Source organism: Lactuca sativa, chromosome 4 (assembly GCF_002870075.4).
Source record: "Lactuca sativa cultivar Salinas chromosome 4, Lsat_Salinas_v11, whole genome shotgun sequence".
NCBI classification, from domain to species: Eukaryota; Viridiplantae; Streptophyta; class Magnoliopsida; order Asterales; family Asteraceae; genus Lactuca; species Lactuca sativa.
This window is the reverse complement of record NC_056626.2, coordinates 119,338,239-119,360,174: the sequence shown is the minus strand read 5'-3', so window position 1 is coordinate 119,360,174 and position 21,936 is coordinate 119,338,239. Positions and strand designations below refer to the sequence as shown.

The window sequence follows — 21,936 nt, the reverse complement described above, 5'->3', positions numbered from 1 at the left end:
AGGTTTGACGTTAGTGGTCAACATCCAAAGACTTTTATTCTTATTCTTCTTGTGATACTTTGTTCCAGTGTTTAGATTTTTGATGTTCTTATACTTTTGTAAAATATGGTTATATTTTAAAGTATAATTCTTGGTCAGAGTGTTTTATCCCAATGTATTTATAGGTTGTATATCTTTTATGATTAGATATACTGAGCTCATTATAAACAATGCTCTGATACCAATCTTTCACACCCCAAAACCGGAACGGCAGAAACGTTCTGGGGTGGAGGACGTCATGTCAAGTATCACAACATATGCAGTATAGTAATCAAAGTACAACAACTATTGCATCAATAGTAATAATTTTACATAGGTTACATTTAGCAACACCATTATAGTAAAATACAGAGAATAACATATAATGTAGCTCGGTACAAGGCTGTCTTCGCGAAAGTTCCCGAAGTGTACCTGTCTACTGATGACCTGAGAATACAAGTTATTTTGAAAGCGAGTATCAACATTTTTTTTAATGCTGGTGAGTTCATAAGTATTTAATAACATTGGTATAAATACATGTTTTACTTCAAAAAAATATCTCACACAATGATGGTGAATTGAGTTTACATAGTATTAGAATCCTTTCCAGAAAATCCTATATTTTCTTGATAAAGTAGTCTTCTACCAAGACCTAGTTGTTTTATGTTTAACTAAGGAGTATCTCTATTAAAAGCAGTCTTCTACCAAGACCTAATTGTTTTATGTTTAAGAAACATTTTCCCTTTAAAGGTACTATCATTATCAAAATATGATTTATACTTTAAAGAATATGTGAGAAAATCATAATCACAAGTAATAGGGGAAATAATATTTTTACCTTAGTAGTAACGATGCTGGCTAAAAGTAAATAAAACATAGACTTCAGGTAGTATTGAATGAACAAAATGCCTAGAAAAGTCTAAAAATGGTAACTAAATACAGACTTCAGGTGGTATTGAATGAACAACACGCCTAGCAAAGTCTAAAAGGATCAAATACAGACCCCGGGGTGGTATTGAATGAACAATATGCCTCGGAGGGACAGAAGGATGAAGTACAGATTCCAGACGGTATCGAATGAACAATATGTCTAGCAAAGTCTAAAAGAAAGAAGTACAGACTCCGGACAGTATCAAATGAGCAATACGTTTAGCCAAGTCTAAAAGAATCTTTAATTCTAAGTAGGGTTGTTTAAAGATTTAAACGTGGCCTAGTGTATAACTCGGAAGGTATATATATAATGATAATCTTATATATACATATATATATATATATGTATATAGGAAATACCATGATGACACTTATTACCTTAAAGCGATGAATTATAAGGTAAACGTACGGATACTCGTAACCATACTGATTGACAATCGAATACTTGACGAGCTACTGGTGTCGGAATGAATGTGACATTTGTCACTCCTTGGCTTGGTCGGCTGGGACTGTAGCTAGCAGTCAGGATGTGGGAGTGTCTGTCCCGTATAGATCTATACACACAATGCCCGCCCTCCCTCCAGGAGGCTCTGGTTACCAACTTGACAAATGTGGAATCCGTGTCATGAGGATGTATCTCGTGGTTCGAATTCTATAAATTTTATCTTTATTAAAAAGTATAAGTGTTTAGAATATAGTTAGAACTAAGTTCTCTTTCATGAATGTTATGGTTGGTTTCTAAACTATACCTATTATAGTTTACTTAAGAAGTTATCTAGATGCCTTTGCTACCCAAAGGATGATGATCTGGCTGATGGAACCTTTATGAATACATATGTATACATGATATATAACTACTATTTAAACGACCTTCAGACGGATAACCGATACCCTAAAGCCACATCCAAACAAGGAAAAGGAATTAAAGCGAGTTAGCCTTCCTAAGTCCTTTAAACATTACTTATATAACTATACATATACGGGCATGCATTTAACAATACCAGAGTATAAAAAGGAGTTTTGGCAAAACCTTTGGAAAAAATTATGAATAAGGATTTATGACTTGATGTCAGTTTATAAAACAAGCCTTGAAAACCTTTACCTGGACAAAACAGTTTAACATGCATAAATCTATTTGCTATACAGTTATTAATCACATGTCATTGATATAATAACTCTATATTTCAACTTGTATTCCCCCCATAAAGCATTTAAAATCATTTAAAAGGTTAATTCAGGGGTATGAACTCACCTGATGTGGGTGACTAGGATGAACGGACGGTATGGGATGCTAAGTGTCAAGTGAGGACTTGAACACACACGTGGATCCTATTTAACATGTAATGATACATTTAGGTATCAAATTAGTCATTTAAAAACTAATTATGCAAGTAAGGACATCCTAATGCATGAAAACACTTTGCTATAAGTGCTAGGAGTACCAAGGGTTGCATATAAAGAGAGTATGGCCTCACATTGGAGTTTACTCCTCAAATGGTGGCCCTTAGGGATGTTTACGGTTTCTAGACCACTTCCCCCATGAGTTTACGGCCGTAAACTCATGGAAGTGGTGCCATTGGGTGTTCAAAGGTCTTATACCACTCAAGGAATTATGCTAGACTCGAATCAAGGGCTAAAGAAGTGACTAGGACTCAAAATGACCCTCCTTTGGAGTTTACGGTCCTTGGACCACTCCTTGGGAGTTTATGGTCATAAACACATGGGTTTACGGCCGTAAGCTCATGTTTGCCCATTCCCTTCATGTTTTGGTGGTTCTATCTTATGCATGCAAGGTTCTAGTCACATATACAAGCATTGGAAGGTGTTAAGGGCACTTAAACACCCTTTGAAGGTGTTTACGTATAACATCCCCCTATGGCACGTATCACAATATTTTCCGCTTTGGGCCACTCGGCACAAGGACTTCCTAGGGGGTCACCCATCCTGGTACTACTCCCGCCCGAGCACGCTTAACTACAGAGTTCTTGTGGGATCTGCTGCCCTCATGGCTTTAAAACGCATGGTGATAGAGAAGGTATCCACACGCCTTATAAGGAATGCTTAGTTCTCCTTCCCAGCCGATGTGGGATCATATCTAACCCACTTTCACCCCCCATTATAGGGTTCAACGTCCCCGTCGAACACATCGACCCGTGCCCTGGCTCTGATACCATTTGTAACATCCCCCTTGGACACGTATCACAATATTGTCCGCTTTGGGCCACTCGGCACGAGGACTTCAGAAAGTGGGTTAGATCTGATCCCACATCAGCTGGGAAGGAGAACTAAGCATTCCTTATAAGGGTGTGGATACCTTCCTTATAACAATGCGTTTCAAATCCGTGAGGGCAGCAGATCCCATAACAACTCTGCAGTTAAGCGTGCTCAGGCGGGAGTAGTACCAGGATGGGTGACCCCCTGGGAAGTCCTCGTGCCGAGTGGCCCAAAGCAGACAATATTGTGATACGTGTCTGAGGGGGATGTTTCAAATGGTATCAGAGCCAGGGCACGGGTCGATGTGTTCGACGGGGACGTCGAACCCTATAATGGGGGGTGAAAGTGGGTTAGATCTGATCCCACATCGGCAGGGAAGGAGAACTAAGCATTCCTTATAAGGGGTGTGGATACCTTCCTTATGACAACGTGTTTTAAATCCGTGAGGGCAACAGATCCCATAAGAACTCTGCAGTTAAGCGTGCTCGGGCGGGAGTAGTACCAGGATGGGTGACCCCCTGGGAAGTCCTCGTGTCGAGTGGCCCAAAGCGGACAATATTGTGATACGTGTCTGAGGGGGATGTTACATTACGGTTTTGGGAGGTCTTCCCAAACTGTAAACACATATGAACATGGGGATTTTGATGATTTTGGAGTGTAAACAAGTTCATATTAAGCATACAAGAAGCTAGGGCAACTGTAGTTACGATCTAGGAGCTTGAATGATCGATTTTGGCCAAGAACACTAGTGTGTGTTCTTTGTGTTCTTGATGAACAGTTGAAGATCTATGAAAAAGACAAGATTTTGATGGATGAAATAATGTAAAAACACAAGATTAAGTGTTATATGAACGAATGTAGGAAGAAAACACTTACATTTTGGCGGATTTGTCGGAAAAGTGATATGATACTTGAGAGAGAATCTTAGGTGTTCTTGGGCTAGGAAGTGAAAAATGAGCTAAAAATTACTAAGTGTCATATTTATACTCTTTGGGGTTTACGGCCGTAAACTCCATTTTTACGTCCGTAAACTCCAAACTTTTGGAGTTTCGCGACTTACGTGATATACATCAAACTCTAAAGTATACTTCCTTATTTTTGTTTGCTTGACGAATATTAAATAAAATACTCGAACGGGTTTAAATCCGGCCAAAAATGTTTTGAGATGAATTTGGCAAATTTTTGATGTGCTTGATTGCGGAGTTTATACAATTGAAAATTTTGGGTTGTCACACGAAATAAGTCATCTAGATGTCATCTGAGAAGAAAAACCAATATTTGCGATCACATAAGCAGTATCTGCAATTTTATTTTTGACAAGCAACCCCAAAAACTTTAGAAATGGCATCTTACTTCATTTAAATGCTATTTTGGAAAAAATTCAAAAATCTGCAATCGCATTTTTTTCTTGAACTTCTGAAAATGTTGAAAATAGCGTCGTACATCATAAAGGGTAAATATTGAAAAAACCAAGATTTCTGCGATCGCATAATCCTTATCTGCGATCAAATTTTTCGCCAACTTATTCTGGAAGCTTCTGTCTTGAGTATAAATATGACCCTCATTATCAGATTGAAGGGTTAGACGATTCCAAGCTACGAAGAACACTTCTAAAGGCGATTTTTTGATACCTTTCAACAATTTCTGAAGATCTGAAGGCTGTGAATCATATCAATTGTTTAGTTTAGAAGATTATTTAGTTCGTTTTTCTTTGTAGTAGTTTAGTTTCGTTTTTAGCCATTTCTGGCTAAAACCCTAGTTTTCAGTTCTGCATGGACTATTACTTTTCATGTGATTAGTTATCAGATATGGTTCTTTTAGTGTTTCTATCTAGATTTTTCAGTTTTGATCTTAATAAATGTTTGATTTTAATTCTTGTTAGTCTGATCACCTAGCTAGAGTTTTTATCATTACAGTTAGTCATCTAATAGAATTCGTAATTCTTCTTGTCAACTGGTAATAAGTAACAAGTTTCAGAATTGTTCCACGTTTGGGATTTAACTGTAATATAAACTATATAAATCATATATTTATACATCCGAATTTGTGAGAAGTATTGGGTATTGTTGGGAATTTTACACAGATCATAAAGCTGCTTTTCTGATTTAATTAAGAGCTTATTTAATTGAACAGTAAAAAGTTAGGGTTAATTCAAAGAACTTGTTTTGATTAACTAGTTTAGGGAAAAGAGATTATACTAGAGCTTGTTATTTTTTCTTAGTACTAGCTTATATAGAACGCATTCTGATTAACAATATCTAGGCTGCCTGCATGATTAGGAAAGTCGCAGGAGAATTGAAATCATTTTTATTATTGATTTTCGTTTAGTTTATTTTCACTATAATTTTTAGTTTAATTCAAAATTCCTCTTTTGTAATTGATGTTTCTTGACTAGAATGGGCCTGATGCAAAAAGGTATTGACCATTAGACTGTGTCCCTGAGGATTCAACCCTGCTTCCATAAGTTATATTATTAGTGTAACCAACAGTGAAATATTATTTGCTTAATACGCCCACGACAGTGTGTTAACAAATTGGCACTATTGTGGGGGATATGGTGCTTTCTAATAGTTTTATGCCAAGAAATTTTCGTTCAGGTACACCTTCATCTTTTGATCGAGAAATTGAAAGAACTGTAAGGATACTGAAGAAAGAAGTAGCAATAGAAAAACAATCAGCTGGTTTCTTTGGTTCATCAGCATCCTCCACACCACCAAAAATCTCAACACCATAAGGCACTCCCTTATGGAACGAACTAGACCCTACTTTTTAGTCCTTTGTGAAAGTATCCTCATATTCTACTTCTAATAGCCCTTTTAGAACTTACTCCTCACCATCCTCATTGGAATCTGGGACTATTGACTTCCAGCTCTACAACTGTTTCTATGAAGGTTTGAAACCCATGGAACTACGTCTGATAAATGCTTCCAGTGGTAGTTCCATAGATGATATAACACCAACTAAAATCTAGGACTGACCGAGAAGCTGGAAATAGCATCAAAACATTCTGGAACTGAAGACGAGCGATATCCAGATCAGCCAAGAGGAGTCATGTAACAGCCCAGAATTTCAGGTATTGTTATATTTATGATTTTGGGTGTTTTAAGAGGGGACTTGGCGAGTTGGAGCCTAGACTCGCCGAGTAGGATCGCGGATCTGGTCGCGGGTTCGCGACTGGACTCGACGAGTCCGGATATGGACTCGGCGAGTCTGCGCTGTTTAGCGAAAACCCTAACCGTTCAGGTTTGGGACGTATATGAGGGACTTTATGGCCGTCATTGTTCACCCTAGTCCTCTGAGAGAAACCCTAATTCGATTGTGAGCGTCTGGAGCAAGGTTGAAGACCATTGTTGATTTTGGAAGTGTTGTTTTGCAAGGAAGAAGAGGCTTGGTTAAGGGAACAACAAGGGAAGCCACGTTCTGAGGATTGGGGACACAGAGAGCACGTTATTCAGGTAATATCTCGAATTGCATCCTTCTATGATTGATGTGTATATGGATTTAGGGTTTATTGAACCCTTTTGTGGCTAGATTGAGTGTTACTTTAGTCCCCCAAACGATTGGAACCCTGTATTGAGATCTTTGGAAGTCCAGAATGTCCCATGCCTGAGCATTTCGGGAATCAATGGAGGTTTTGGATTGGAATCCTTATGCCTTAGGTCAAAATGTAAATTATGAGTAATGGGGTGTATTATGAGCACCGAAATGAGGACCTTACGTGATGAATCAGTCTAGGAAGGCCAGACCTATGAATGGTCGGAGCAGTTCTGACCTTAGAAAGCAGTTCGAGCGGTTGCATGGCATGGACTCGCCGAGTCCGATGAACAGACTCGGCGAGTAGCTTGAAGATTAACTGGGACTCGTCGAGTTGTTCTTCAGACTCGGCGAGTTGAGTCGGGGTGGCCCCGCGATTCTTCAAGGAGAAATTCGTCGAGTCAAGGAGGATACTCGACGAGTAGAAAGGGAATCTTAGAGAATTGGTGAGGACGTCTAGACTCGCCGAGTCGCCCTAGCACTCGCCGAGTCCGGTCAAGTTGACCGTTGACCGTTGACCAGAGCTGACCTATGTCTGACTTCTTAGGGATAGTCAAACTTAGAAGATAAAAGTGTTAATAAGAGATATATGATGTTATAGGGAGATTGTAGCTTGGCGGATCGAGCACGAGTGATTTCGGGATTTGCTAGCTTTCGATATTCACGAGGTGAGTCTTCTCACTATACTGTACCCGGAAGGGTTTGACTGTGTGACCGGAAGGTCAGATATGATATGTGTGTTTTATGTGCTATGTATGATATATTTGATATGGGCCGGAAGGCATTATGTTATGGGCCGGAAGGCGAATATGTTATGGGCCGGAAGGCGTTGTGTTGTGGACCGGAAGGTCGGCGTGGGTAGGACCGGAAGGTTTACCCAGCAGGGACGGAAGTCCCCTGAGACACATGGACCGGAAGGTCAGGGCCTGGAAAGGCGTATGTGCGTAAGTTGTATATTGGGGAACTCACTAAGCATTTATGCTTACAGTTGTTATGTATGTGTTTCAGGTACTAGCGAGGACCGTGGGAAGGCGCCGGCGTGATCTGTACACACTGAAGGATGTTTTGTGATCTTGGGATTTAGATAACTTGTATTTTTTGGCATGACACTTGAAATGTTTATGCTTTGTTTGAATGAAAATAACTTACTTTGAAATGAAAAATTTGTTTGAAAATTTACGGTGTTACAAATTGGTATCAGAGCCTTGGTTTGAGGGATTCGGGTGCACCTTTGGGCGTAACTAAACTCAAACCGAGGATTTGAGGAACACTTTTAAAAATAAAGGCATAAACTTTTATAAATGATTTTGTGGTAAACAAGAAAGAAGCAGTGTGTACGATCAGTCAGCGCCCGAACGGTAAAGATCCCCAAAATACCTTACAATGTTATGTATGAGATAAGTTATGATATGAATTGTTATGCATGCTAGAAGACTAGGTATTCATGATAGGACCAGAGTGGCCTGATTTGTGATGCCTTAGTCTAGGGAGGTTGCTGATATGAGATGCTTTGATAGTGTGCGGGTAGATAGTGCATAACAAAAGTAGAGTGCTCACTATTCGGGGTTTGGGGATGAAGACTTGGGATGAATGCTGATGCGGTGTGGTCGGTAGTATTGGGCCCGTACTACCGAAGACACCGGGTCAGTGGGATACCCAAGTAAGAATCTCTGGATATCGGAGACTGAGTAGGGTTGCGTTATCGAGTGCAATGTTATACTCGATGGAGTCTCTGATAGTTTTATGTTGTATTTCAGAGACATGATGGTTATACCACGCCACGGAGCGAGTACGAGCGGTGTGAGTGATGAGGAGATTCGTCAGATGATTCATGAGGAGGTGGCTGCAGCGATCCGGGCTGAGATTCCGGAGATGTTTGGGTCTATTAAGACCACCTTGATGGAGACTTTTGAGGAGCGGTATGCCGCATTGACTGAGGTTGCAGCCGCTGCAGCTACCGCAGCGGTGGCCGCTGCCAGGCCACAGGGGGGGTGACTCGTTGCTGTTTCGGGAGTTCAGCAACACGAAGCCACCTGAGTTTGATGGGACGCAGGATCCGATTGCTGCGATGAGGTGGATCGCTGATATTGAGGGGTGCTTCTACACTTGTTCATGTCCGGAGCATCTGAGGGTACGGTTCGCTTTGAACCAGCTCCGTCTGGGAGCGAAGGATTGGTGGAAGTTCGTGACGACGAACTTCACATTGGCAGAGATCTCAGCGGTGACATGGGAGGGGTTTACCTCCATGTTCAGAGACGAGTACGTTCCCCCGGTGGAGAGGGAACGATTGGTTCAGGAGTTCTTGACCCTCAAGCAGGGTACTGATTCGGTTGCGGTGATCACGCGGAAGTTTCATGAGAGGGCGATGTTCTGCCCCGAGCTGGTGTCCACAGAGCAGGCTCGGATGAGCCGGTACTTGGGAGTTTTGAGGAGGGATATCCGGGAGTTTGTGTCAAACTCCACCTATCATACCTTTGCTGAGCTTCAGGCGAATGCCAGGAAGCGCGAGATTGAGTTGGAGACCCAGGCCAGGGAGGAGGCCGAGTCTCAGCGGGTGGACCGGCGGCCGGCTCAGTCTCAGCCGGCAGCCAAGCGGACTAAGTCCGACGATTCGAGGACGGGAGGTCCGAAGGGCCGCACTTGCGGAAAGTGCGGCAAGGGTCATGATGGGGCATGTCGATCTGGTGCTTGCTACAAGTGTGGCAAGGAGGGGCATATTACTAGGGAGTGCCCCAAGGGGTTCACGGTTTGCTTTCATTGCAACCAGACAGGCCATCGGAAGGCCGAGTGCCCCCAGCTTCTTCAGGGATCTGCACCTACTGCCAGAGCTACTGCGACTCGACCGGTGAAGGCCGAGGCCCCGAGGGCTCGTGGGAGAGCGTTTCAGCTGACTACGGAGGAGGTTCGCGCTGCGCCCGATGTTGTGCCAGGTATGATTTATTTCATGTATTTATTTTGATGTCGAGATGTTATGTTTATGTCAGGATATGCGTAGGTACTTTCCTTGTGAACTCTGTGCCTGCTTTAGTGTTATTTGACTCGGGTGCGAGTCGGTCCTTTGTATCCTTGGCTTTTAGTCAGCATATCAGCGTTAGTCGTGAGCCGTTGAGTCGGCCTCTGAGAGTTTCTATATCTGACGAGAGAGTGATTTGTGCCACGGAGGTTCTCCGGGGATGTGTGTTAGAGATTTTCGGGGTCGAGTTTCCATTTGACCTGATTCCTATTGCGATGGGTGATGTCTGTGTCATTGTGGGCATGGACTGGTTGAGCCGATTCGGCGCCGTCATCGACTGTGAGCGTCAGTTGGTGACTATACGAGACCCTAGTGGGGGAGTTCTTTCGGTGTACGGCGAGGGTACCCGTTCGGGATCAGCTTTTTGTTCGGCCGCTAGGGCGAGGCAGTGTCTACAGCAGGGCTGTAAGGGTTTTGTGGCGTATGTGATGGATACGCGGGAGGTTTCCGATAGACCGAGATTAGTTGAGGAGGTCCCAGTGGTGCGTGAGTTTCCAGATGTTTTCCCCGAGGAGCTGCCGGGAGTACCTCCTGTGAGGCAAGTAGAGTTTGGTATCGATCTGGTTCCGGGGGCCGCGCCTATTGCTAAGGTGCCTTATCGTCTTGCACCTCCAGAGATGCAAGAGTTGTCCTCGCAGCTTCAGGAGTTGCTGGGGAAGGGATTCATTCGGCCGAGCAGCTCGATGTGGGGAGCACCTATTCTGTTCGTCAAGAAGAAGGATGGTTCACACCGGATGTGCATTGATTACCGGGAGTTGAACAAGTTGACGGTCAAGAACCGTTACCCGTTACCGATGATCGATGACTTATTCGATCAGTTGCAGGGAGCATCTTGGTTTTCCAAGATTGATCTGAGGTCAGGGTACCATCAGGTGAGAGTGCGGGATGAGGACGTCCAGTAGACAGCGTTTAGGACGCGATATGGGCATTATGAGTTTGTGGTGATGCCTTTCGGGCTCACCAATGCCCCGGCTGTGTTCATGGATCTCATGAACAGAGTATGCAGGCCGATGTTGGATCGGTCAGTGATTGTATTTATCGATGATATTCTAGTGTATTCGAGATCTAGAGAGCAGCATGAGGAGCATTTGAGGGAAGTCCTTGAAGTATTGAGATCGGAGAAGATTTACGCAAAGTTCTCCAAATGTGACTTCTGGTTGCGGGAGGTCCAATTCCTCGGACATGTTGTTAATCAGGAAGGGATATTGGTCGATCCGGCCAAGGTTGAGGTGGTGATGAGTTGGGAGGTGCCGAAGTCACCTTCTGAGATCAGGAGCTTCCTTGGGTTGGCAGGGTATTATCGGAGATTTATTAAGGATTTCTCCAAGATCGCAGTGCCGCTCACCAGATTGACCCGGAAGGGTGTTGCATTCTCTTGGGGACCCGAGCAGCAGACCTCCTTTGAGACACTTCGCCAAAGGTTGTGCGAAGCCCCGGTATTAGCTCTCCCGGAAGGGATGGAGGATTTTGTAGTATATTGCGATGCATCGATTTCGGGGCTGGGTGCAGTGTTGATGCAGAGGGGTCATGTGATAGCTTATGCGTCGAGGCAGCTGAAGCCTCATGAGGCGAGATATCCCACACATGATTTAGAGTTGGGGGCAGTAGTGTTCGCTCTCAAGATTTGGCGTCACTACTTGTATGGGGTTCGATGTACGATATACACGGACCATAAGAGCTTGAAGTATTTGATGGATCAGCCCAACCTAAATATGCGTCAGAGGAGGTGGTTGGATGTGGTCAAGGATTATGATTGTGAGATCCTGTACCACCCAGGTAAGGCTAATGTGGTAGCCGATGCATTGAGCCGCAGGGCGGAGAGCACTCCACTGCGAGATGTATGTTTGAGATTGACTGTAATAGCTCCAGTATTGGATGCTATTCGTGGGGCACAGGCCGAGGCCGTGCGACCAGAGATGCAGAAGAGAGAGCGGGTCGTTGGTTTGGTTTCAGAGTTCGTTACGGATGGACGAGGGCTTATGACGTTTCAGGGTCGGATTTGGGTACTGTTCGTGGGTGGTACGCGTATTACTTTGATGGAAGAGGCTCATCGATCGAAATTCTCGATCCATCCCGGGGCTACGAAGATGTATTTGGATTTGAGGAAAGAGTATTGGTGGCCCTGTATGAAGAGGGACGTCGCATGGTTCGTGGAGAGGTGCTTGACCTGCCGTAGGGTTAAGGCCGAGCACCAGAGACCGCATGGCAAGTTGCAGCCATTGGAGGTTCCCGAGTGGAAGTGGGAACAGATCACCATGGATTTCATCACCAAATTGCCAAGGACTGTCAGAGGAGTCGATGCAATTTGGGTGATTGTGGATAGGTTGACAAAGAGCGCTCACTTCCTTGCCATCAATGAGAGTTCTTCAGCGGAGAAGTTGGCGGAGATATATGTGAGAGAAGTGGTATCTCGGCATGGGGTGCCGATCTCGATTGTTTCAGACCGTGATGTGCGCTTCACTTCCAGATTCTGGAAGAAATTCCATGAGGAGCTGGGTACTAAATTGCATTTTAGTACTGCATACCATCCCCAGACAGATGGTCAGAGCGAGCGAACGATTCAGATGCTGGAGGACATGCTTCGAGCGTGTGTGTTAGATTTCGGGGGTAGCTGGGATGCGTATTTACCCTTGGCAGAGTTTTCCTACAACAACAGCCATCATTCGAGCATTGGTATGCCACCCTTTGAGCTGTTGTATGGTAGGAGGTGTCGGACCCCCATTTGCTGGGGAGAGGTGGGTCAGAGAGTGATGGGTAGTACAGAGATCGTGCTTCAGACGACAGAGCAGATTCAGCAGGTTAGGCAGAGGTTATTGACCGCCCAAAGCCGACAGAAGAGTTATGCAGACAGACGCCGATCCGAGCTTGAGTTTCAAGTCGGCGACTTCGTTCTCCTGAAGGTCTCTCCTTGGAAAGGAGTGATTCGATTCAGGAAGAGGGGAAAGTTGGGACCCCGGTATATTGGTTCATTTCGTGTGATTGCAAGGATAGGCCGGGTAGCCTATCGGTTGGAGTTGCCAGCAGAGTTGGGGTAGATCCACGACACTTTTCATGTGTCGCAATTGAGGAAGTGTATAGCCGATGAGTCGGCAGTGGTTCCATTAGAGGATATTCAGGTGGATGCGAGCCTGAATTATGCCGAGAGACCAGTGGCCATCAGGGATCGGAAGATAAAGGTTCTGAGGAACAAGGAGGTACCTCTGGTGTTGGTTCAGTGGCAACACCGGAAGGGATCGGAAATGACTTGGGAGCCGGAGCGTGAGATGCGGGAGCAGCATCTGGAGCTATTTTCAGAGTGAGACTTCGAGGGCGAAGTCTAGTCCTAGTGGGGGAGAGTTGTAACAGCCCGGAATTTCAGGTATTGTTATATTTATGATTTTGGGTGTTTTAAGAGGGGACTCGGCGAGTTGGAGCCTAGACTCGCCGAGTAGGATCGCGGATCTGGTCGTGGGTTCGCGACTGGACTCGACGAGTCCGGATATGGACTCGGCGAGTCTGCGCTGTTTAGCGAAAACCCTAACCGTTCAGGTTTGGGACGTATATGAGGGACTTTATGGCCGTCATTGTTCACCCTAGTCCTCTGAGAGAAACCCTAATTCGATTGTGAGCGTCTGGAGCAAGGTTGAAGACCATTGTTGATTTTGGAAGTGTTGTTTTGCAAGGAAGAAGAGGCTTGGTTAAGGGAACAACAAGGGAAGCCACGTTCTGAGGATTGGGGACACAGAGAGCACGTTATTCATGTAATATCTCGAATTGCATCCTTCTATGATTGATGTGTATATGGATTTAGGGTTTATTGAACCCTTTTGTGGCTAGATTGAGTGTTACTTTAGTCCCCCAAACGATTGGAACCCTGTATTGAGATCTTTGGAAGTCCAGAATGTCCCATGCCTAAGCATTTCGGGAATCAATGAGGTTTTGGATTGGAATCCTTATGCCTTAGGTCAAAATGTAAATTATGAGTCATGGGTAGTATTATGAGCACCGAAATGAGGACCTTACGTGATGAATCAGTCTAGGAAGGCCAAACCTATGAATGGTCGGAGCAGTTCTGACCTTAGAAAGCAGTTCGAGCGGTTGCATGGCATGGACTCGCCGAGTCCGATGAACAGACTCGGCGAGTAGCTTGAAGATTAACCGGGACTCGTCGAGTTGTTCTTCAGACTCGGCGAGTTGAGTCGGGGTGGCCCCGCGATTCTTCCAGGAGAAACTCGTCGAGTCAAGGAGGATACTCGACGAGTAGAAAAGGAATCTTAGAGAATTGGTGAGGACGTCTAGACTCGCCGAGTCGCCCTAGCACTCGCCGAGTCCGGTCAAGTTGACCGTTGACCGTTGACCGTTGACCAGAGCTGACTTATGTCTGACTTCTTAGGGATAGTCAAACTTAGAAGATAAAATAAGAGATATATGATGTTATAGGGAGATTGTAGCTTGGCGGATCGAGCACGAGTGATTTTGGGATTTGCTAGCTTTCGATATTCACGAGGTGAGTCTTCTCACTATACTGTACCCGGAAGGGTTTGACTGTGTGACCGGAAGGTCAGATATGATATGTGTGTTTTATGTGCTATGTATGATATATTTGATATGGGTCGGAAGGCATTATGTTATGGGCCGGAAGGCGAATATGTTATGGGCCGGAAGGCGTTGTGTTGTGGACCGGAAGGTCGGCGTGGGTAGGACCGGAAGGTTTACCCAGCAGGGACGGAAGTCCCCTGAGACACATGGACCGGAAGGTCAGGGCCTGGAAAGGCGTATGTGCGTAAGTTGTATATTGGGGAACTCACTAAGCATTTATGCTTACAGTTGTTATGTATGTGTTTCAGGTACTAGCGAGGACCGTGGGAAGGCGGCGGCGTGATCTGTACACACTGAAGGATGTTTTGTGATCTTGGGATTTAGATGACTTGTATTTTTTGGCATGACACTTGAAATGTTTATGCTTTGTTTGAATGAAAATAACTTACTTTGAAATGAATATTTTGTTTGAAAATTTACGGTGTTACAAGTCAAAGAAGTCAACAATGCCCATCTGGAGTTTCCGATTTCTGAACTGACAAAAGTTGTTTTGCTCTTGACAAAGGAAAAAATAGATTCAAAGAGATCAAGTGGAATCTGCTTGAAGACGAAACAATAGACATGTGTCCATTAATGCAAGAGGATACAACTGCAGTAAAAACTGTCGGAGGCTATCAAAATAATTTTCATCAGAAAACAGCAATATCAGATGCCACCTAGAATCCATCAGCAACAAAATTATCAACGACCGAATTTTCATCCCAACTTTTAGAATCTGAATAAGCAAAATTATCAGAGTCAAAAGTTCCAAAATCAGAACTCGCATCAGCAACCCAACAGTTACATTATGGCCTTAGAAGATATTGTAAAGAGTCATTCCACGAGCACCTAGGCATTTCAGAACGAAAACAGAGCTAGTAACAAGAATCTGGAACAATAGGTATCTCAACTTTCCACTTTTGTGGGTCGTCTGGAATCTCAAGGAAAGTTACCGAGGCACACTGAAAGCAATCCAAAGCATAATGTGAGTGCTATTTCCTTGAGAAGTGGGAAAATTTATGGAGGCCCAAGCACATCCGCACTAGAAAAAGAAGCTGAAGAAGAATTTGAAGAAGTTCTGGTAGAAGAAGAAATTGTAAAAGGAACAGAGTATGAAGAGGTGTTGGTTGAAGAAGATGCTGAAGAGGATAAAGAATAGAAACTCCACAACTAGGTAAGCAAAATCTGATGGAGTACAAGCCCTACCCCTATTTCCATCAAGATTGAGAAATACGTTGCACGAAAAAAAGGATGAAAAAATTATGGAATTTTTTCATAAGGTTGAGGTAAATATCCCACTTTTAGATGCTATCAAACACATCCGTTGAAATGCCTAGTTTCTAAAAGATTTATGTAGTTCAAAGAAAAAAAATGAAATTTAATGAAATTATTGAAGCTGGCGAAAATAATTTTTCCATTTTGCAAAAGGGATTACCTCCAAAGTGCAAGGATCCGGGGATTTTCTCGATTCCTTGTAAATTGGGTGACATAAATTTTCCAAATTCCATGTTTGACTTTGGATATTCAGTCAATGTCCTTCCCTTTTCATTTTTTGAAAAATTAAACATGAGGACTTTACAAAAGACTGGGACAATTATCCAGTTAGCTGACTGTAACAATCCGATATTTCAAGTCAACGTAATGACCAAAGTCAAGTGTTGTAATCTATTTTGAATTGATAAATAAATAAAAAAAAGCGTTAGAAATGAAATGTTCAAAAGTCTCAATTAGGATACATAAAATGATAGATATCGTAACAAGGTTTTTAGAAATATAAAGAACACAAAAATCTGAGTTATAACGAAGAAGTTATGACCAATCAAAAATCCGCAGCAAAACCGGTAAAATACTATTAAGTGTAAAACGTGAAATTTCAATAAAATAGTTTTTAGCCTTAGGTATCCAAACAAATGTTGTAGATATCATTAAACCGTGAACGTACATAAAAATAACATCCAAATCTGACTTCGGATGAGGAAGTTAGGATTTTTCTAAGTTTCGGAGTAGCGGTAGACTGCTAAAAACTCAAAATAGAGATCGAGTGATATTTATCCAACACAACCTAAACGAGAGTCAAAGATCTCGACAATAATAGTACAAAGGTAAAAAGACAGACGAAAACGAACATCAGATGAAGAAGTTATGAATTTTTAACGGTCTTTTCCTGTCCCGGCCTATTAAAAATATATAATTAAAAATATATCAAAATTTGCCAACGAAGTCTAAACGAAAGCTGTAGATTATATTCTCACCTACGCGTGGATATAAAGAACGTCAAAAACGGAGCTCGTATGCGAAAGTTACGTATTTTAGAAGATTCAGGCACACAAACCAAGGGGGTACACCCAGCGTATGCCATACGGGGCCTCGGATTGACCACGTCTCCCCTATACGCCTCTACCCCCGTCCCATCCGAATAGTGGAAACCGAGGAAGGCGTCATGCATGACGTACGTACCGCGTACGTGAGTACGCCCAGTGTACGATGAACGCCCCACGTATTTCGGAGTACGCCCAGCGTACGAGGTCAGGTTTCCCTTCTATAAATAGGATGCGAGGGTTCCGACTTTTAGTTGCAAATTTACCACCTTCTCTCCCAAATTTCATACTTCTACCCTCTCAAGACTATCCTGACATCCCGATTTTATATCCAAGCTCTGACGGAAGTTTGAAGCCCCGAGATTCCCGAGGAATATACCACTTTCCGGTCGAAGTACTGCTTGAGAAAAGTCTTATTTTCGTCAAATCACCACAGTTTCCAGCTGAGTTCATACCCCTATATTTTCACGTTTTTACTATATTTTAGGGGGAAAATACAAGTGAAACACAAGAAAAACTTATGTTAAAATGCAAATCGTTACATAAAGTTTCTAATGCTTTATCTATATTTTGTGTATAAATGTTAAATAAGTAAAATAACGTTATTACAAATGATATACGTTACATGCAAGGTTGGAAAGACACTAAGGCTTATCATTCAAATGAAAAACACTTTTTAAAAACTATAATATGTATAGTTTACGAGATATTCATGATATTTTACACTCTATGAACAATACAGAAAGGAAATACTTACATTTACAGGAACAATGGACTTTTCATACGTAAACTATTTGATAGAAAGTTTGTGAGACATTTGACTTCACATACTTTCAGGTACGCATTTTAAGTCCTGTATTATAAACCAGAATCTCTGGCAGGGAAAGCGTGATACTTGTGTTTAGATCTATACGGGATTGACAATCCCGCACCTAAACTGTTAGCTACAGTTAGACCGGAAGGTCTAGGGTGACAAATGTCATATCATTCCAGCACCTGAAGAACGTTGTTACAGGCAGTCTGGGTCAATAGTATGGTTATAAAAATCACATGAAGTATTGAAACATTTGATTTACAAGCCTATCAAGCGCCTTATTGGTTATATATACATATATAAATCTACTTACGCTATTTTAGGTATGGAAAATACTTATGCATTCCGGTTTTTAGAACTTCTAAAACTACTATTCATTTATGGAAAATATTGGATTTTCTAGAAACAAACTCATTTACTTTATACAAAAAGGCATACAATTTCTTATACAAAAACGCTTATGAAATCACCAACTTAATTGTTGACACTTTTTGAAAACTACTTGTATTTCTCAGGGATTCAGTAATACAGGTAAACCACAAGTTTTGGGAAGGAACGCTAAGCCATCAGTTTCAAACTTATTATATCATCATAATGTAATTTCTTTTGAAACATGTAATACAATCACCGATGTAACTTTTTAAGTTATATTTATGATGGTTGTGTTTGCTTTCTTTACTATTTAATCAACTGGTATGATACTACATGAAGTCATCCGACCTCGAACGATTCCGCTGTTCTGGTTTGGGGGTGTGACAGATTGGTATCAGAGCATTTTTTTATAGTGAACTAAGTATATCGAACCACATAAGATATACAAACTATAAATGCAAAGGGACTAAAACTCTCTTACAAAATGTTTTCACACCAACTGTATTTCATTTAAATTAAAATGTTAGTGTCATAAATGTACAAAATACAAGCATGCAGCAGTTTAATGTCATAGTTAGAACTATACAAAAGTATTAAGACAAGTTGGACACTATGACTAGGCCCCGGAATATGTAATTAGATCTAGGATGAATATAGTCTGATAAACTATATTTATCCGAGATATGACCAACGTATGTCAGGGAATAGTCATAGTGAGCAACAAGTCAAAAACTTACCAAAGTAACACTAGAATCAACTTTACAAATTTAAATACTATAGGAGTTTTTAAGACCCTATAAAAACTGTAATAAGCGAGTAAAACTCGACATTTCGTTAGAACTAGGAATCGTCAATTAAATAGAATTATGCTTATAAAAACTAAAAACCTTCACTGACAGGTCTATAATTGCAAAGTGCTTACTTTAAGGTTACACATGAGTGAGGTTGCATGGGCTTAGGATTTATGATTTCGCTTTAGGTCCTTTTCCTTTTTTGGATGTGGACTTAGAGTGAAGCTACTTATCCAACAGTCCATTCAATCTCAATTGTATGTAATTCGTATGCACTAGGTAATTATAGGAGGACTCGGTGTAGGTCTTATAAAATTTTTTCTCTTTACCCTCAAGTTTTATATATAATTCTCTTATCTCTATTCTCGATTAGACAAAATGACAGGATTTCATATCCTCGGGGATCCCTACTACCCAAACCAGGGCAATGGAGGTTAGATTGAGGAGGATCCAAAAGAGGTTCCCGAGGAAGATCCAGAAGAGGATCCCGAAGAGGTTTCCGAGGAAGATCCAGAAGAGGATCCCTAAGAAGAGGAAGAGGAAGCGGATGATGAGGGAACTGACTCAGAACCTGAGGTCTACAATCCTCCCCAGGTAGTACCAAATCTCCGACGCGACTTTCAGGGCTCGACACCCCTCTGGGTTGTGGATCTGAAACGATGGAGCAGAGAACAAGGACAACGCCCACCCTATGGCATGGGACAAGACTTTTATGACCTCCGTAGCGAGGGTTCGGCTGAAAGAGCACTCTTTTTCATGGTTCGTTGCATCACCAACCAAGGCGAACAAACAAGGATAAACGCCTACCAAATCCTGGACGTTGGTGCGACTGCCCAAATCACTGCGGTACGTCTTCGTCGCCTGGACGAAGAACATGATCGAAAAATAGAGCACACCTTTTCCCTTCAGAAAGACATTACCACTGCTAGATCCGAGGTAAGGGAGTTCCAGAAAAAGAAAGCCACAATGGAGAGGTGCGTCATCGAGGCTGAACGTCAAGTAACTCGAGCTCGGACTTCCACGACAACGTACCATGGTCCGCAGCGTACCACCCACTCGAAGTAGAGCGCGTACTTCTTGTGCTATGTATATACTTATCGAGTAAGTGTTGGTGCTACTCTTTCCTTTATCTATGTAAACCCGGTGGATTGTGAGTACACCATTCGAGGGCCTGAATGCGGTCAAATATTCCCATTTTCATTGATGTACTCTAGATCTGTGTTAAGGTCAAATTTTCCTGATCGATGTATCGAATATTAATATCAATGAGATTGACACGCATTTATTATTTCACTGGGTATTTTATTAAATTCTTAAAATACTAAGGAAATCATGCACTTATTATTATAAGCTTCCATTTCGCAATTAACTTACAAATTCGGTAATGTTCGGAACGTAAAACATATAATACTAAGACTTTCCATAATCATTTCTGAAGACTTATCAAGAATTCGTCTTTTAACTTATGGCAGAATCATGCCGCCAAGAAGGAATCCCTGACGCTTCAATACTACAGGAACACCAACACCACCTCCACCACCTCCACCATCAATAGACAATGTTGTTTTCTAGGCAACCGTAACAGCTCCTGTCACAGCAACAATGGCACAAATGAGTAACAATGGGTCAGGAGGAGGAATAAATAGCTCTACCAATGGTCAGCATCAGGGTCGTTCCGGGGAATGCACTTACAAGGACTTCACCAACAGCAACCCATATCCTTTAATGGGACTGGAGGAGTTACGGCTCTATCCCAATGGATAGAGAACACGAAAGCAATATTCGAATTTTGCTAATGCCAAGAAGGGAGCAAAGTAAAATTTGATGCATGTACTTTCTCCGAACGAGCCCTAACATGGTGGAATGGCCACGTCAAGTCACTAACTCTGGTACTGGCTAACTCCATGGGATGGGAAAACTTGAAACAAATGCTCATGCAAGAGTACTGCCCGAGAGGCGAAATACAAAAGCTCGAACAAGACATTTGTGGCCTTACAATGGTAGGATCGAACATCACGACCTATACTAATAGGTTCAATGACTTAGCAATACTTTGCCCGGGAATGGTTGCTCTAGAGAGCAAGAAGATCGAGAGATATATCTGGGTATTGTCAGCCCAGATTCGGGGAAGTGTACTAGCTTCCAAGCCAGTTACTTTCGATAGTGCCAAACAGCTAGCACAATCCCTCCTTGACCATGACGTCAATCGAGGATTCATGACTTCTTTTCCGAAGCAACCCATAGAGAGGAACAACAAGAATAACACTACCAACAACAACAACAAAAACAAGTGGTTTTGGAACAAAAGGAAGGGTCAATCTTCGCAAGAATCTTCCAAGAAACAACAGATAGTGGCAGTCCATGCCGCTACTGCTCCCACCGCTGTTCCTGTTACTCCTACACTAGCAAAACAATATGCTAGAAACCTACCTAAGTGCAGAAAATGCGATTTCCATTACAACGGAAATTATAGGGTGATGCACTGTAATAACTGCAACAGGAAAGGGCACACTGCTCGTTTCTATAAGGCACCAGCACATCCAATCACCCAAGTTCTTGGAGTCGGTGTGGGCCAGGCATGTTATGGGTGTGGTGAAGCTAGGCACTGCAATAGATATTTCCCTAAGTCAAGGAATGTTGGCGGCGTAGGAAGAGTGCTGAGAATAGGGAAGAACGAAGCAATAGCTGATCCCACGGTGATACGGGTACGTTTCTCCTCAATAGCGCTTATGCATGCATACTCTTTGATTGTGGTGTGGAGAGGAGTTTCGTAAGAAAAAACCCCAATCACTTAATAAGATATTTACAGTAGAAATGGCAAACGGTAAAACAGAAAGCACAAACGATATGTACATAGGCTGCACGCTAGATTTAAATGAACACTCGTTCCAAATTGATCTAATGCCGATCACTATAAGAAGCCTTGATGTCATCATCGATATGGATTGGCTAAGCCTTCACCATGCCGACATACTTTGTCATGAAAGGGTTGTTCTCCTTAATCTGCCAAATGGCAAAACTCTTATCATTTATGGTGATAAACCCGGTACCAATTTGCAAATCATCTCTTGCGTCAAAGCCCAAAAATACCTGCACAAAGAGTACCATGCTTTCCTAGCCCACATGGTAGACAAGGAAAAAGAAACGAAAGATATCAAAGACATTCCAGAAGTCTGCGATTTCCCCAACGTCTTCCCTAAAGATTTTCCAGGAGTTCCACCAGAACGTCAAGTCGAGTTCATAATCGACTTGATTCCTGGAGCTACTCCAGTAGCGAATTCGCCGTACCGTCTACACCCGGTAGAGATGCAGGAATTATCCAGCCAACTAAATGAGCTACTCAATAAAGGATTCATCAGGCCGAGCTTCTCACCC

General features: G+C 42.6%; 1 pseudogene; it reads left to right on the top strand.

The window, feature by feature from the left end:
- The first annotated feature begins 3,587 nt into the window (after nucleotides 1-3,587).
- On the top strand, nucleotides 3,588-3,705 carry LOC111899746 (5S ribosomal RNA; annotated as a pseudogene).
- The last annotated feature ends 18,231 nt before the right edge of the window (nucleotides 3,706-21,936 follow it).